The sequence below is a fragment of the Scyliorhinus torazame genome, chromosome 7 (assembly GCF_047496885.1).
Source record: "Scyliorhinus torazame isolate Kashiwa2021f chromosome 7, sScyTor2.1, whole genome shotgun sequence".
NCBI classification, from domain to species: Eukaryota; Metazoa; Chordata; class Chondrichthyes; order Carcharhiniformes; family Scyliorhinidae; genus Scyliorhinus; species Scyliorhinus torazame.
The window spans coordinates 235,604,220-235,616,561 of NC_092713.1; the positions used below are offsets into that span (position 1 = coordinate 235,604,220).

The 12,342-nt window shown below is 44.0% G+C and overlaps 1 protein-coding gene across 1 annotated transcript in view; it reads left to right on the forward strand.

Annotated features, from left to right (window-relative positions):
- Window positions 1-1,347: 1,347 nt before the first annotated feature.
- cplx1 (complexin 1) overlaps window positions 1,348-12,342 on the forward strand; it is a 432,339-nt gene continuing 421,344 nt past the window's right edge. The window contains exon 1 of the mRNA XM_072512169.1: window positions 1,348-1,505. The gene's annotated coding sequence lies outside the window, so the exon portion shown is untranslated. The remainder of the gene's footprint in view (window positions 1,506-12,342) is intronic.

Genomic DNA, 12,342 nt, shown 5'->3' on the forward strand with positions numbered 1-12,342 from the left:
CATGCAACAAGCTAAATGGTCTCCTATCCTGTAGCCATTCTGTGATTCTATGATATAGACATAAGCAGTGATAGCAAAATCATTCTAATCACATCTATGGAAAAAATAAGAAAAAATAATTGAATCTTAGAAAGAAGGGGTGAAGGGTAATGTTCTAGGCTCTTTGTCCAGCAGGCTAGTAAAACTGGAGACTAGGATAAGTTTTGTAATTCCTGTATGACTATCTGTTATTCTAATCAGAAAATAATAATACTGTCAAGTTGCCATCAAAAGTTTGACTAGACAGACTGAGCAGTTGGCGTTTCATCCTCGTCTCAACATTCTATCGCTTTTCAATTTGCAATCCTATTAAATTTGCAAGTGATATATATCCTTGCTATAACATAATTTAAATGTCATTTTTATGTTTGAAAAAAGTCACTTTAAACATTACTTTCTGCTGTGGAGTTCGTTTTCCATTGAAAAGGAATGGGAGAATCGAAATAAAACAAAGTTAAGGGCATCACTCACTAAAATGATTCCCGTGCTGTTTATTTGCATTTAAATTAGTTAACATACGTTTGCTGTACCAAAATAGGCTTCTAACTGACTGCAAGGAAATAATATTCTATGAAACTAAAATGACCGTTTTTAATTGCATTCCAAGCGTCCTGATCCTGATTTAGTGTGTCAAACTAGCAACTCGCGTTTCTGTAAAGCAAGCAAATAATTAAGTAGCAAAATAAATAAGATGATCCGAAAGAAAAAAATGGAGAGATTATTTCCCTGCCTGTCATATGCCAAGGGATAGGTGTTAGTGTCATTGCTTGCGGCCAGTGACTGCTTTGATTTCTTCATCGTGAATTTCTAAGCCTTGCTGAATTTGTTGTCGAAAATATCTGAGGAACTTTTATCTTCATTTTAGAATTGTTCGAGGCGGGGAGCATCACAGCCCGGGAAGGTAGTGTTCTTTAAACTGTCTAAACTTCATAGAATATAACTTAAATTGCATAACGAATGCCCATGGTCGTCGCTATTGCCCCCCCCCCCTCCCTTGTCTAACTTCAGCTCCAAACACAGAGTGTAATCACAAGTATTGCCCATGCAATAAAACACCCCATCTAGCTCTCCCCTTATCTCTCTTTATGCCCCAGTTGTGTTTATTATTATTCCAAGGGTACACCGTTTGGAGTTAATGGGTGAATAGATTCCTCTTATCTTTCAAACACTTCTGCCTCGTACGTGACGAGCGGGTCACCTGCGAATGAAAACACATTTTGTTGACTGCATGGTTTCGCTTCAAGTGAACAATCGCGGGGCGGGAGGGAGGTGAGTACACATCCGATAAATGTACAGATGTGTCAGTTTATCCAAGGCAGCCGGCATAACGAGCTATTTTTAGCAGTGTCTTTATTCCGGCAGCTAAAGTGGGGTAGAGCAGGAACGGAGAGGGACTGTTCTTACTGGAACGGCAAGGCGCGGAAGGAGCTGTTCTTCAGCACCAAGGTCTCCAGCACGTCGACAAGGTTTGCATCTTTTCTCCAACCCTTCTCTCGAGCGACAAAACCATTCCTAATATTTGGGTTTGGGCGTAACAGTCCCATTTTCACAATAGGGCCCAAGCCTTGTTGCAGACCCAGGAACTCCGTGCATGCATGAGACCACGATCACTGACAATAATTACAGTATATACAAGGGCTTGACTGATTACCGCCTCTTTTTGTTGATATTAGAGAACGATAATGCCCGAGCCTGCTGTGTTTAATTGGAATTTTAAAGAGAGCGACTCATGTGTACGAACAAGTGAGGCATTATACCATTGTGCCTGTTACGTTTGCAACCCCACCGTGTGTAAATAATCCGGGGCATGCACACACCAAGCGGAAACTTGAATATAGGCTGCAGTAATTGAAGCCTGAGTAAACACAACTGGCAAGAGATACGATCTGACCGACCCCCCCCCCCCCCCCCCCCCCCGCCCTCCCCTCCAATCTTACCATGCCCAGTGTCATTTCGTAAATATTCAAGAAGTGAACGTTAACATCGTCAGTGTTTCCGTAATGGTGAAGGTTTAGATTCTCCCACCGCTTCCTACAATACGTCAACATGTCACGGGATCGTGCAATAAATCACACGGCAGCAAAGATTAACATTAATATGCAGTGTCGTGTTTTCATGCATCGCCGCTGAGAAGGAAGCCGTATTGTCCTTCTCTGAATTTATAGTTGCAAAGTGTTGGTGTATAAGCGGCTGGTTAGAATGGAACATTGGTGCTGGCAATTGTTCTATGAATGCAGTGAACAGTTAGCAATCTCGGTAAGCCAGGGCTACCGGAAGAGGTTAAGAACATGCAAATATATATATTAGCACGATCCGCTATAAATGATGAACAATTTACAGATGCTACAATCGGCTCTTTATGGTTGTTGGCGTGTTGTCTACGCTGCTTTCGAACATTGCAACACTAGAGAACCAAAGTTGTAAATGTAAATGTTAACCGGTGACTTGAATAGTTGGAAGGAGATTTTTTTGTGTGTCAAACAAATAGTTGATGGTTGCATCACTTGAGCTGTACAGATCAATGTGTGGTCCTATGCAAAGAAGTTGCATTTTTAAAGCTGCAGTTTGGACAGTTATGAACGCCTGAAGGTTATTAGGTTCCAATTACTGTGTTAATAGGATTGTACAGATAAATGCAAAAGTACAGGGCGGTTTGTCTGCTGATCTTCCACTTGACCTTTAAACATAAGCCTTTGAAAGCGTGGTTCAACTAGTCGAACAGGCAATTAACTAAAGATTGGACTGTACACATCCAACCCCCAAGATCTGTTAAATCATCACCTTTAGGCTTTTATCTTTAGAAAGAAAAACGGCATTAATAGGTAAACAAAAATTAAACGCATTCCTAACTTTGAAGTTTACCCTTTTTTTGAGTGGATAGTGCCTGAGCAGATTAGTCAGATTGTTGGACTAAAAGGGTTTATCCCTAAACTTGTTACTCAGTGCGATTTAAAAAAAAACTTTTTTAAAATATGAATTTAAAGTATCCAATTCATTTTTTCCAATTAAGGGGCAATTGAGCGGGGGCCAATCCACCTACCCCGCACATCTTTGGGTTGTGGGGGTGAAACCCACGCACACACGGGGAGAATGTGCAATTTCCACACGGACAGTGACCCAAAGCAGGGATCGAACCTGGGATCTCGGCCCCTTGAGGAAGCAGTGCTAACCGTTGTGCCACCGCGCTGCCCTTCTCAGTGTGATTTATGTTTGAAAATATTTGGGTGGTTTAGACTAAAGGGTAGATTGCATTATTTTCCTAAATTCAGATTATGGATAGATATTGAAATTACAGTAGAAGTGTTATTAAAGTGTTCTTATCAACAGGATTTCATCAGGCTCATTTTAAACAGACGTACATTTCATATAACTTATGAAACACAGTTCTACATCGTCACAGGTCAACAATGGCTATACTTAACATATCTGCCTGATGTTAAATTATATATAGATTTGATACTTTTGCAAATTTATAGCATAGGTGCTATTAAAGATAAATATTCAATACAATAGAATATATTTTAAAATTGCTTATGTAAATACTTATTTTGTTGCTAAAGCTGAAAATAAGATGACTGCTAATTTGAACAATCTAAATGCCATACATCTGTAGTTCTCAATATTTACAACTAAAAGTGTAAAACTAGAAGATTTTTCAACTCGGTATACAGTACACCACAAATATAATCATTTGTACCAAACACATAGAAATGTGTTGTTATTAATATAGTCAGCTTAATCAGCAAATGGGAAGGTAAAGATCATTTTCCTGACATTTGTTCTGAGAAATGGCTTCTTTTCCAGTGCAAAGAGCAGTTTACAACCCACATTGACAGGTCTCTAGGGGAATCAAAGGTACTGGACAGGAAAGTGGAATTGAGGGCAAAGATGTTCTTATTGAGTGGTGGAATAGCCTTGAGGGGTGGTATGGATTAATGCCGCTCCTATTTATTATGTTCAGAGAAAATAGGCATTGGAATTAACACCAGGACTCCTGCAGCCTAGAGGGTCTTTGGCAATTCTGGACTGAAGAAGTTACGTTAGTTCTTTCATGTACTTCAATGACCTTTGAGCCCAGGAGCATTCAAGTGGCAGACAGAAAGAACAAAAGAGCAAAGAGCAAAGAAAAGTACAGCACAGGAACAGGCCCTTCGGCCCTCCAAGCCTGTGCAGGACCATGCTGCCCTTCTAAACTAAAATCTTCGACACTTCCTGGGTCCATATCGCTCTAATCCCATTCTATTCATGTATTTGTCAAGATGCCCCTTAAATGTCACTATCGTCCCTGCTTCCACCACCTCCTCCGGTAACGAGTTCCAGGCACCCACTACCCTCTGTGTAAAAAACTTGCCTCGTACATCTCCTCTAAACCCTGCCCCTCGCACCTTAAACCTATGCTCTCTAGTAATTGACCCCACTACCCTGGGAAAAAGCCTCTGACTATCCACTCTGTCTATGCACCTTATAATTTTGTAGACCTCGATCAGGTCACCCCTCAATCTCTGTTGTTCCAGTGAGAACAAACCAAGTTTATTCAACCGCTCCTCATAGCTAATGCCCTCCATACCAGGCAACATTCTGGTAAATCTCTTCTGCACCCTCTCTAAAGCCTTCACATCCTTCTGGTAGTGTGGCGACCAGAATTGAACACTATACTCAAGTGTAGTACAGCTGCAGCATGACTTGCCAATTCTTATACTCAAGAAAGTCATGATGCCAGCAACTGGAAACATAACTGAAGGCCTGAAAGGCCCTCAGTTGAGCTCAAAGTTGTTCCTCCTTCTGCTGACAGAGGTCATTCCAACATGAACATTTGTAGGGGACAGGGAAACAGAATAGACTTGGAGTGCAGTTGTACCAAGGGTGCAGTTGGATTAACTATTTCCTATTAATACAAAATGTGCAAAATTGTGAACTTGAGCACTATCTTCTCAGCTATTGCTGGGCAAAAAACATGTCCGAGGCAGCATAACTCGTAACCGAAAAAATAATTTAAATATTGTAATTTTGCCCTTCTGTCAATGTACTGTAGTTGCCTTTTTGTTTAACCTGAAGACTATCATAGAATTTACCATAGAATTTACAGTACAGAAGGAGGCCATTCGGCCCATCGAGTCTGCACCGGCTCTTGGAAAGAGCACCCTACCCAAGGTCAACACCTCCACCCTATCCCCATAACCCAGTAACCCCACCCAACACTAAGGGCAATTTTAGACACTAAGGGCAATTTATCATGGCCAATCCACCTAACCTGCACATCTTTGGACTGTGGGAGGAAACTGGAGCACTCGGAGCAAACCCACGCACACGCGGGGAGGATGTGCAGACTCTGCACAGACAGTGACCCAAGCCGGAATCAAACCTGGGACCCTGGAGCTGTGAAGCAATTGTGCTATCCACAATGCTACCGTGCTGCCCTATCATTGACTATCACTGGCAGTATCACAGATTAGTTCATGCAGCATACCAGAATGATATCTGGACACCAAGAGTTATTGTACAAGGAGAGATTATAGAAACTAGTGTGATATTTCCTGGAGTTTCAAGGGCAATGGGATCAAATTGATCAAAGTTTAAATGATATTAAAAAGAACAGATAGGGTGTATAAGAGAGAAAATATGAGATATTCTAAAAATTAAACCAGACTTTCAGGAGTGAAAACATTTCTGCATACAAAGAGTGACAGATGTTTTGCAGTGTCTTTTGCAAAGGGCAATTGATCAATCATTGATTTCAAATCTCAGTTTGATAGACTTTTTGTTAACTAAAGGTATTTAAAGGTATAGAGTTAGATTGCAGATCAGACATGATCTCTTTGAATGGCAGCGGAACAGTCTTATGGCCTAAGTGACCTGCAGTTATTTTGCTACAATTCCTGGATCTCTCTTCTGTAATATTGTCGCACTTATCAGCTGAACACAGGCTCACTTTTTTGATTATTTGTGGCAATCAGAAACAAGCTGTGAACATATAATAGCGATGAGCATGAAATGGCCACTTGGTCCACCGGAACTGCCCCATATTATCCTGCTGCAACTGAACACTCGCTAATGCCCTCTACCCACTACCAGCCAGCAAATCAACTTGGAAAAGCCAAACAAAGAAAATATCCAGAACCAATTTAAGGAAACAATTTGGGAACTTCCTCGCTGACCTTCAAAGGCAATCAAAATTATTTTCTGAAAGGTTAATGACATGCAATTTGCAATATCTTACCTACCTTTCCTACACTGCAAAATCAGCTCCAGCTGAGAACACAGGCAGTGAAGCCGCAGTGAGCCAGAAACGTATACCCACATGTCATTATATCTCAAAGAAAACAAAATGCCCTGTCACTTAAAATAAAATCAGAAAATGGTGGAAACACTCAGCCAGCAAGACGGTATTTGTGAAGAACAGAGTTAACATTTCAGGCCTGTGATCCTTCTTTTCAACAGATGCTGCTCGACCCACTGAGAACTTCCAGCATTTTCCCTTTTTATTTCAGCTTTCCAGCACCTGCAGTATTTTTCTCCTGCCATCTAACTTGTTCTATGATTATCCAATTCAAAGATCTCAATCAAATCTGCCGGACGTCTATGCTTCTCTAGAAGAGTCACCTCTCTGTGCTTAAATTATTATATATTTATGAAAAAAATCTTAAGAGATCTAGAGAATGAACAGTTCAAAAGGACAGATCATGGGCATGTAAGCAATATGTTTTAGACCTTTGGATGAATAGCTGACAAGTGCAATTTTGAAATGAAATGAAAATCACTTAATCTCATAAGTAGGCTTCAAATGAGGTTACTGTGAAAAGCCCCTAGTCGCCACATCCCGGCGCCTGTTCAGGGAGGCTGGTACGGGAATTGAACCCGTGCTGCTTGGCCTGCTTGGTCTGCTTTAAAAGCCAGCAATTTAGCCCTGTGCTAAACCAATTTTACTTAGATAAATCATTAATTTTTCGTTACATTTTCATGATGTGTGCTTTTGAACTTTTCACCTGCTAGATCTTTTGACATCTTTTCAAATGTTTGTCTCTAACTATTGAAATTTCCTCCTGGAATATGGGCTTCACTAGCTGGGCCAGCATTTATTGCTCATTACTCATTACTCTTGAGAAGATGATGGTGAGCTGCCATCCAGAACTGCTGCAATCTCTGGGGTGTAGGTACATATGTACACCCACAGGGCTGCAAGGGAGCTAGTTCCAGGATTTTGACCCAGCATTAGTGAAGGTTCCAAGTAATGATGGTGTGTGGTTTGGAAGGAAACTTTCCGCTGCTGGTGTTCCCATACTTCTGCTGCTCTTATCCTTTGAGCGGCTTTGGAAAGTGATGTCAAATGAGCTTTGGTGAGTTGCAGCAGTGCATCTTGGGGATGGAATAGGCTGCTGCTATTATGCATCTGTGATGAAGGGAATTATTGTTTAAGGTAGTGGATGAGTGTCAATCAAGTGGGCTGCTTTATCCTGAATGATGTCAAGCTTCTTGAGTGTTGTTGGAGCTCCACTCATTGAGGCAAGTGGAACATATTCCATCACACACACTCCTGACTTGTAACTTGTTTATGGTGCAAAAGCCTTGGGGACTCATAGGTGAGTTACTCACCATAGGATTCTAAACCTCTGACCTGTTCTTGACCAGCACCCCCAGGATGCTGATAGTGGGTGCTCAGCAATGGTAATACCATTGAATGCTGAGGGGAAATGGTTAGGTTCGCTCTTGTTGGAGAAGCCCTGGCATTTGTATGTTGATTGTTTATTTGCCACTTATCAGCCCAAGTCTGAACATTGTTAAAGATTTGCTGCAGATGGACATGTTTCAATAAAGTTGTGAATAGTGCTGAAAATTGTGCAATTATCAGCGAAATCCCCTCTACTAACCTTATAATGGCGGGGGGGGGGGGCAGTCATTGATGAAGATACCTGGGCCTAAAGCATTACCCTGAGGAACTCCTGCAGCACTTCCCTGGGGCGATTGAGATGACTGACATCAACAGCTATCTTTATTTGAGCTAGGTATGACTCCAACCAGAGGAGACTTTTCCCCTGATTCCCATTGATTCTAGTTTTGCTCAAGACCCTTGGTGATACACTCGGTCAAATGTTTCCTTGATGTCAAGGGCAGCCGCTCTTATGTCACTCCTTGAGTTCAGCTCTTGTGTTCATATTTTGATAAAGGCTGTAATGAGCGGCAAGGATCCGTCCTGTTTATTCCCGTATTTTCCCTCTTTTATTTTTGCCATTACATTTTTCATCCATGGATAATTAATGAACTTGTGTCTTTAAGGCAAGTGGGGAAACTTTGGGGATTCGGGAGGTAAGTTACTCACCATAGGATTCTCAACCTCTGAGCTGCTCTTGACCAGCACCCCCAGGATGCTGATAGTGGGTGCTCATCAATTGTAATACCATTGAATGCTGAGGGGAAATGGTTAGATTCCCTCTTGTTAGAGAAGCCATGACATGGCCTGCGCTTTTAGTTCAAGTAGAAGCCTGCGCTAGTTTAAACTGGAGTTGTAGACCAACTGCCATCGATGACAGAGATTGGCTGGGGCTCAGTTTGACTGTTTTGGCTGGTGGCCAATTAATTGGCCCGAACGACTGCAATTTGTCTGGTAATGGGTGGTGATTGCATTTCAATCACACCCCTTCACACTTGAGTGATTTTGATGTGCTGAGCTAGATATTGACAGCACTTTACTCTCTTTGGTGTGGTTGATGTTTGTAAACATTGCGGTTACAACACTTAGAGTTTCTCAGCCATGAAGACGACGAATGAAGCAGGGCTCACAGATGTTTTGTGGAAGCTGTAAATCACAGCCCACTACGAGAAATTAATGAATGGCTTGCAGCTAAAGGATGAGGGATTTAAACATCGGGCACAGCTGTTCTCTTTCCAGGAATGACATGTGGTACTTCAAGGTGAGTGTTAAACCGTAATATTTAGCAGTGCCCCATCTGGACTGCTCTAGCTTCCAGTCAAGGTTTTTTTTTCTGGGGAGTCTGTGTGTGTGTGTGTGTGTGTGTGTGTGTGGGAGGGGTCCCTGTTAATTAAGGGGCTCCTGTGGGGGGGGGGGGGGTGTTCTTTACTTTGGTGACTCTAGTGAGCTTTGGTTAGGGGGTCCTTGTGTGTGGGGGCCCTTTAGTTAGAGGGTCTTTGTGGGAGTACCATTAGTTAGGGGGTCTCTGGGAGTCTTCATTTAGTTAGAGGTCCCTGTGGAGGTCTCCCTATTTAGAGGGGCTATGTGGGGTTCCTTCAGTTAGGGGGTATCTGGGGGGGAGGTGTCCCTTTAATTAAGAGGTCCCTGTTGGTGGCCTCCCTATTTAGAGACTTTTTGTGGGGGGTTCCTTTTGTTAGGGGGTCCCTGTGGTGTTGGGTGTCCCTGTGGGGGTCTCTCTATTTAGGGATCTCTTTGACGGTCTTCCTGTAGTTTAAGGGCCACGGTGGGGGTCTTCCTATTTAGGGGATCTCTTGGGGGGGGGTTCCTTTAGTTAGGGGGTCTCTGTGGGGAGTATCAATATTTACGGAGTCCCTGAGGGGGGGGGTGTCTCCCTCTTTAGGGGGTCTCTCGGGGATGGGGTTGTGGGGGTCAGTCTGGTAGGGGAGGAGTGGGCAGGTCATGCATGGGGCGGCGGGGGTGGGGGGGGGCGGCGGGGAGGGGGGGAGGGTGGCCCTTGAATAGACTTTGGGGATAACTCCTTAAGGTGTTAGATTCTGAGACCACCGCGAGGGCCGCCACATCAGGTTCACATTTGGTGATACCTGTAGTAATCCCCGACTATGTGATTCCCGGCCCTGAGGACCGAAGAATCACGGGGGCCTGGAGAATCTAGTGCCAGGCCTGCTAATGGGATGCAAATGGGTCACTTGGACCCATTAACATCCTCCCACGAGCACGCGGGCAGCACGGTAGCATGGTCGATAGCATAATTGCTTCACAGCTCCAGGGTCCCAGTTTCGATTCCCGCTGGGTCACTGTCTGTGCGGAGTCTGTACGTTCTCCCCGTGTCTGCGTGGGTTTCCTCCGGGTGCTCTGTGTTTCCTCCCACAGTCCAAAGATGTGCAGGTTAGGTGGATTGACCAAGCTAAATTGCCCTTAGTGTCCAAAATTGCCCTTAGTGCTGGGTGGGGTTACTGGGTTATGGGGATAGGGTGGAGGTGTGGACTTGGGTAGGGTGCTCTTTCCAAGAGCCGGTCAGACCCGATGGGCCGAATGGCCACCTTCTGCACTGTAAATTCCATGTAATTCTTTGGAAAAAAAAACAATCCCACCACCACCTTAGTGTCGAGGATGAGGGAGGCAAGTTAAAGTCGGAGTTAGGTAATTATTAATATTTAACCAACTGTATTTGTTGCATATTTCATAATAGTTTGTGTTAAATAAACAGCCATTGTGTTTCAATTTATAAGTCTGGTCACTGTAAATATTGGGGTGCCAAGGGTCAAAAGACTTTGGGTATTTTTAGAAGAATTATTGGTTAATTAATTTGTGTTTTGACTCCGGGAAGAGTGGGTCTGGAATTGACCGCGGACGTGGCAAGGATTTCGTAACAGAGCTCAGGAACTGCGTGGCCCTGGCGAAATACAAACTGAGAATCAGTTAGTTGGTTATTCCTGACGAAGTGCCACTTGATAGCACTGTAAATGACGCCTTCTATCACTTTGCTGATGATTAAGAGTAGATTGATGGGACAGTAGTTGGCTGGGTTGGATTGGGCCTGCTTGTTGTGGACAGGGCATAGCTCAGCAAGATTCCATGTTTCAGATAGATACCCGTGTTGTAACTGTATTGGAAAATCGCAGCTGGCGTGGTTAAAAATTCTGGAGCACAAGTCTTCAATACTCTCAGAATCTATAGCCTTCGCAGTATCCAGTGCCTTCTTGATATCACGTGGAGTGAATCAAATTGGCCAAAGACAGATATCTGTGAAGCTGGGGACCTCAAGTGGTGGCTGAGGTGAATCATCTACCCAGCACTTCTGGTGAAGATGGCTGCAAATGCCTCAACCTGGCCTTTTGCACGAATCACTGAAACAACTACACGATGACATCAATAAGTTCCATCCCACCATCAGACTCACCATGGACTACTCTCCAAAATCGGTTGCATTCTTGGCCACATTCATCTCCATCAAGGACGGTCACCTCAGCACTTCGCTTTACCGCAAGCACACGGATAACCTCACAATGCTCCACTTCTCCAGCATCCACCCTAAACACATTAAAGAAGCCATCCCCTGTGGACAAGCTCTCCGTATACACAGGATCTGCTCAGATGAGGAGGAGCATAACAGACATCTACAGACGTTGAAAGATGCCCTCGTATGAACGGGTTATGGTGCTCCACTCATCGATCAACAGTTTCAAAGCGTCACAGCAAAAAAACGCACCGTCCTCCTCAGAAGACAAACATGGGACACAACCAACAGAGTACCCTTCGTCGTCCAGTACTTCTTCGGAGCAGAGAAACTACGACATCTTCTTCGCAGCCATCAACACATCACCAGTGGAGATGAACATCTTGCCAAGGTCATCCCCACATCCCCACTACTTGCCTTCAAACAACCGCGCAGCCTCAAACAAAGCATTGTTTGCAGCAAACTTCCCAACCTTCAGAACAGCGACCACGACACCACACAACCCTGCCATGGCAATCTCTGCAAGACGTGCCAGATCATCGACATGGATACCACCATTACACGTGAGAACACCACCCACCAGGAACACGGTACATACTCGTGTGACTCGGCCAACGTTGTCTACCTCATACACTGCAGGAAAGGATGTCCCGAAGCGTGGTACATTGGCGAGACCATGCAGATGCTGTGACAACAGATGAACGGACATCGTGCAACAATCACCAGGTAGGAATGTTCCGTTCCAGTCGGGGAACACTTCAGCCGTCAAGGGCATTCAGCCTCTGATCTCCGGGGAAGTGTTCTCCAAGGCGGCCTTCAGGACGTGCGACAACGCAGAATCGCCGAGCAGAAATTTATAGCCAAGTTCCGCACACATGAGTACGGCCTCAACCGGGACCTTGGATTCATGTCGCATTACATTCATCCCCCACCATCTGGCCTGGGCATGCAAAATCCTACCAACTGTCCTGGCTTGAGACAATTCACACCTCTTTAACCTGGGGTTACCCCTATCTCTGGATCTGTAAAGACTTAATTACCTCCAAATGCTCGCATTCAAAGCATTGTCTTGCATCATTGACTTTGTCTTTATATATGTTTCTGGAACATACCTCTTCATTCACCTGAGGGAGGAGCAGTGCTCCGAAAGCTAGTGACTTGAAACAAACCTGTTGGACTT